Below are 5958 nucleotides of genomic sequence, written 5' to 3'. Positions count from 1 at the left end.
TGTCGGCTATTGGGGTATTCACGCGAGCAACAAAGTGTGTTTTCAAGTTGGAAAATTCTAGCCACCCTCCGGTGGAGTTTAACTGGTTATTTGAACTGAAGTGCACGAGCAGAATCTTCTGCCTTGTGGCCGTTAACGTTCCGGTTACCTGCCCTGGCCCTTGACGTAAAGTCAGGCAGTGTATTTTTCTCGGCCGGCCGGTGTGGCAGTGCGGTTCTAGGCGCTTCAGTCCGGAACCGGGCGACCGCTACGGTCGCACGTTCGAATCCTGCCTCGGGCATGGATGTGTGTGATGTCTTTAGGTTAGTTAGGTTTAAGTAGTTCTAAGTTCTAAGGGACTGATACCTCAGAAGTTAAGTCCCATAGTGCTCAGAGCTCGTTCGGTTGGTCGTCTCATCTGCCGACGTATATTTGGTCCTTTCACCGGATGATCTCGTGATTCTAGTGGAAGGGGACACTCGCAATGTGATAGAAGAGCGATCACGAATGGCTATTGGACTGTTAACAAATTGGTGTGAGAAGACTAAAATGTCTATTGCACCACAAAAATCGCTATAAATGCTCTTAAAAGGCAAGTTAAATAGGGACCCAACAGTCAGAATTAATGGCCAGGCAGTGTCGCGACAGAGATATGCCCGTTACCTAGGGGTATATTTAGATGAGAATTGGAGTTTAATTCCGCATATTGAGCAAGTAACGACAAAGTCCTTGGCTCTGTTCAATAAGATAATATCAATTGGACAAAGAAGATTTCATCTGCCGTCAAAGGCAATAAATACCTATCATAACAGTATACTGGCTCCAATAGTAGGGCACGCATCCAGTGTGTGGGCCCACAGGTTTGCTCTGGTGCGGCCGGCCGCTGCTGCCAGGCGAATACAGAGGAACGTTCTGTTGAGATGCACTGGAGCATTCAACACAAGTCCAACAGGTGCACTGTTGGTAATTAAGGGTCTATGTCCACTAGACCTGATAATAAGGCAGCACGCAGCCTTCTACTGGCTGCGCAAACAGAACATCGACATGGTGCAAAATATAATGGGCACTCCTCTGGTAAGCGTCAAATCCATCCGAGAAAAAATGCTCGACATTTGGCAGGACGAATGGGATGGGTCCAGTACAGTCCGTAGAGTCCATGGGTTTCTACCCACAGTAAGGGAAAGACTAAAGAACAAGATAATGAAGCCCTTACAGGGCTTAGTTCACTTCCTTACAGGCCACGGTCCCTATCCCACGTACCTGCATAAAATAGGGAAAAGGCCAACACCGGAGTGTGACTGTGGTGCCCACGAAGGATCGCCAGAACACACAGTGTTTGAGTGTCCAATATACGAACAGGCTGTCTCAGTTGAGAGACAGCTTCTGCAAACAAGGAATATAAATGATATATTGACAAATGGCGAATTGTTTAGCAACTTCGCAAAATTGGTGAATAAAATCTCAAGGGAGGCCCAGCGAGCCTACCTTGGGAGAGGGAAATGCGCTTCAGATCTAATGCGCAATTGTAAATATATAAATACTACCTTTGTTCAAGTCTTTGAATTGTAGTAGCTAGTAGTTGTAGTTAGATCAGTATGGTGGTGGGGGGAATAAAAGAGAAGTATAAATGGAGTGGTTTCTTCTAGTAGTAGCGGCCCGCCTCCACGTGGCTAGGGACGGGCAACTCTCTGGCAAGATTCCAGAGAGGCTAAGAGGCCGATCATTCGTATATAGCGCAACGTTGCGTAATAAATAGATAGTGTGCATACATTAACAAACCACTTCTGTAGTACTAATAGCAGAGATAGTTAGTCTTAATACACCCACTCAAAAGTCTCAGAAAGTGGGTTATGAATGTTTCACAAATTGGGGAAAAAAAGTGCTCAAGAGCCATTGGAACCATTTTTTGAGAATAAAGAGCTAGTTGTGTTTCACTACTGCCCTGCCCTGCGACGTATTTATTTTAAAATGCCTCGACTGCAGGGAGGAAAAACGTGAATCACACTACTTTAGCTTCATCGGTGTGTGAAGAGGTATGATTAGATATCACGATGGTCCTGGGGAGAACCTCTCGTAAAATATCGATAACTGTGGGTTCCAACTGCAAACTAAAGTGCACATCAGCGCATGTCCCGTAATTTGTCGCTCGTCCGTACTTAATTCGGCAGATCGGGTGGATCGCCTGGTGCAGTTCTATCGGCCCGAACCTCCTTGGCGGATTCTGGCCCAGTAGCTTCGCAGTAATTGATAGCACAGCAGGGAAGCGAAGATTGCGGGATAAGACGGGCCCTGTAGCCGCCGTATCCTGTAACTGCATCGGCCAGCCGCGCTTCTGCCTCATCAATACCGACTGGCTTCCAATTACTGTGAGAAACAGCGGTTCTCTGCCAGTCTGGCAGTGCAGAAGGAACGAGCTGGGGCGCTCCTGCGCCATTCTCGACCATCAACTAACAGCTGTTTGTTGCTGCGAAACTGCACCGCTTTTGTTTCATTGTATACACCACTGGTACATCAGTATAGCCAATTCAGACTTATTGGGCTGTCTTTCCACAAACTGCTAAGCAATTTAAAACACAAATTTCATTGACATTAAGACAGAAAAAAGTGCTGTGTGCGAATCAAGTCTCTCCGGCTTAAGGTAATGCACTAGTTTTTAAGCAACCAAAAAACACACACACAAAACTGATCGATTATATTTCAATGCCAACTCTTAACATGAATTCCACGTGTAACTTATACGTTATTCTGTTCGATATCGTCAAGACTATCAGCACATTAGAGGCGAGTTCTTGCTTCATTTTGATCAGGTCCGTAAGCGACCACTCTGATTTCCTTTGTGTGTCTAGATCAGTGTATACAAGATTCCGTGTACCTGTGGCAAGGTCTACATTGGAACTACAAAGAGAAGTGAGAATACACGGTTGAAGGAACATGAAAGTCTTTGCCGACTAGGGAAAACAGACAAATCAGCCGCGCTGGAACATGCTATTGAATCCGGTGATCACGTAGTGAAATGTTCGGAAACTGAAGTTTTATGTATTATGACGAACTATTACCCAGGGCTATACAGGGTGTTACAAAAAGGTACGGCCAAACTTTCAGGAAACATTCCTCACACACAAATAAAGAAAAGATGTTATGTGGACATGTGTCCGGAAACGCTTAATTTTCATGTTAGAGTTCATTTTAGTTTCGCCAGTATGTTCTTCCACCTACGCTCAATGGAGCACGGTATCACGATTTCATACGCGATACTCTACCTGTGCTGCTAGAACATGTGCCTTTACAAGTACGACACAACATGTGGTTCATGCACGATGGAGCTCCTGCACATTTCAGTCTAAATATTTGTACGCTTCTCAACAACAGATTCGGTGACCGATGCATTGGTAGAGGCGGACCAATTCCGTGGCCTCCACGCTCTCCTGACCTCAACCCTCTTGACTTTCATTTATGGGGGCATTTGAAAGCTCTTGTCTACGCAACCCCGGTACCAAATGCAGAGACTCTTCGTGCTCGTATTGTGGACGGCTGTGATACAATACGCCATTCTCCAGGGCTGCATCAGCGCATCAGGGATTCCATGCGACGGAGGGTGGATGCATGTATCCTCTCTAACGGAGGACATTTTGAACATTTCCTGTAACAAAGTGTTTGAAGTCACGCTGGTACGTTCTGTTGCTGTGTGTTTCCATTCCATGAGTAATGTGGTTTGAAGAGAAGTAATAAAATGAGCTCTAACATGGAAAGTAAGCGTTTCCGGAGACATGTCCACATAACATATTTTCTTTCTTTGTGTGTGAGGAATCTTTCCTCAAAATTTGGCCGTACCTTTTTCTAACACCCTGTATAGAGAAGCCAACGAAATATATAAACATGGGGATAATTTTAACAGAAAAGAAGAAGCCATTAAACTCAGTTACATATGGACTGTGGCGCTACAGAGTCGATGAGAAGTTTTTATCTTTGACGTACTATAATCGATAGTTAAAAAAATTTTATCTTTGACAAGGTTTATGTCTGCTATCACGTGAAATCGAGACCACGCCCACTTTCCACAGTATTTAGGCCGCTTTTCGACGTCCGACTCGTCAGTCGGCAAGACTCAGCACAACCAGGAGCACCTCCGAAGATGTCCCAACGTAGCCTTGGAAGAAACGTCAGGGATTGAAGAGTTCCATGGACCACGGGCATGCAACCCGGAAAAATTCTCAGCAGCTGAAGCATCCGGTCGTGAAAGCCTTCTTTGTATGACTAGACCAGCAAACTTTTATGTGCTTGACATCCTGAATCTATCCACAGTCGCAGCGAAGGCGTGACTTGAAGTCACGCGGAGGTGCTGTTGGTAGCAGCCGTGGTTAAATTCCAGTCTGGCAGTGGTCATTACGAACCGCTTCTTGTTCCCTTTTTTTAGTGCAGTTATATTACACATCGCTCGTTTCAGCGTTCCATGGTGCTTTCGTTACGTGTGGATGGATTTGGATTTGTCTGTTCCAGGTGCTCGTGTACAAGTGTTTGGTCTCCGACTATTTGTTTGTTCTGTTTCTGTCTGACCATATCTCTATCTTCAGCAGTTAGCTACGCACGTAGAATGCATCTCTGTTGTATTACTTTCTTTGGAGTTGGTCAGCCTTTTTATTCCCCACAAACGCGGCATGCTCCTTGGTCTACACAAATTCGGAATTCTACACACGAGTGTTAAATTAACGTTGTTACTCTAAGTTAAGATAACGTTGTATTTGTTTCTCTTTGCCGGCCGAAGTGGCCGTGCGGTTAAAGGCGCTGCAGTCTGGAACGGCAAGACCGCTACGGTCGCAGGTTCGAATCCTGCCTCGGGCATGGATGTTTGTGATGTCCTTAGGTTAGTTAGGTTTAAGTAGTTCTAAGTTCTAGGGGACTAATGACCTCAGCAGTTGAGTCCCATAGTGCTCAGAGCCATTTGAACCATTTTTTTGTTTCTCTTTGACTCATTCTCGTAATTGATGTTTACGCAGATGTAGCAACACGGCGTTAAACGAAATTCGGAGAAGCAAGGGACGGTTGGTGTTTGAGATTCTTTCTCGCGTCATATATAGCGCAGGTATTGGGAAAAAACCGTCCCGGTATGAAGATGGTATCTATTCTTTCGGACATGTCCCGGTCGGGGCACACATTTTCAGCTGTCCCCGGTGATGTATATCAACGCCTGTCGACAGTTAGGGTCGTGATTTAATTATCATTACATTCTAACAGAGCTGCACGGTCACCGATGGGTATCTGTTCTTCCGGTCATATCCGAAAGAACAGATGCCATCTTCGTATAGTTAAGGCTAACCGGCCATTGACCTTCTTCTTCTGTGCTGGATGCACGCGTATTGCCGGAACTCTTACGGCACTCGGTAAGATTGTCTGCCGCGAGTAATAAGTGTAATGGGCAGGGGCACTATGAATGTAGTGTGTGGGCATTAAGTTGGGAATGTGGGTCTCACGGGGAGCGTGCAAGGGATACATCCCTCCTGTGGCACTATCCTCTCTGCCATCGGTGGCTCAGACGGATAGGGCGTCTGCCATGTAAGCAGGAGATCCCGGGTTCGAGTCCCGGTCGGGGCACACATTTTCAACTCTCCCCGTTGTTGTATATCAACATCTGTCGTCAGCTTAGGGTCTCGATTTTATTATTATTACAAAACCGTACCGAGTTTACTCTGCGCACCCTCTCATCCTCCGAAAGCCTACCTTAATTTCTGCAGTTTTTTCTACGCGTATTTAACAAGTTCTAATTTTGTAAACAGATTTAATAAGAAGTACAGCGAAATCGGCTGTCCAGTGGGATTTGATATAAGAATTATCACAGTGATTACCAAAGAACGTGAAGATCTTCCATGCTTTCATTCTCAGTAGAGTAACAACAATATACCTAGTGAGTAAGTAAGGCCTAGTTCTGATCCTATTAGGACACAAGAAGCATTCTGCGACGAATGGAAGAGCATACGTTTGTTT

The 5958-nt window shown here is 45.4% G+C and overlaps 1 non-coding gene across 1 annotated transcript; it reads left to right on the top strand.

Annotated features, from left to right (window-relative positions):
• Nucleotides 1-5493: 5493 nt before the first annotated feature.
• Nucleotides 5494-5568, top strand: Trnat-ugu (transfer RNA threonine (anticodon UGU)). The gene has a single exon. It is a non-coding gene; the product is annotated as a tRNA-Thr (tRNA).
• Nucleotides 5569-5958: the final 390 nt, after the last annotated feature.

This window comes from Schistocerca cancellata, chromosome 3 (assembly GCF_023864275.1).
Source record: "Schistocerca cancellata isolate TAMUIC-IGC-003103 chromosome 3, iqSchCanc2.1, whole genome shotgun sequence".
Lineage (NCBI taxonomy): Eukaryota > Metazoa > Arthropoda > Insecta > Orthoptera > Acrididae > Schistocerca > Schistocerca cancellata.
Note: the sequence above shows the minus strand (reverse complement) of the source record. Positions and strands in the feature narration are given on the sequence as shown.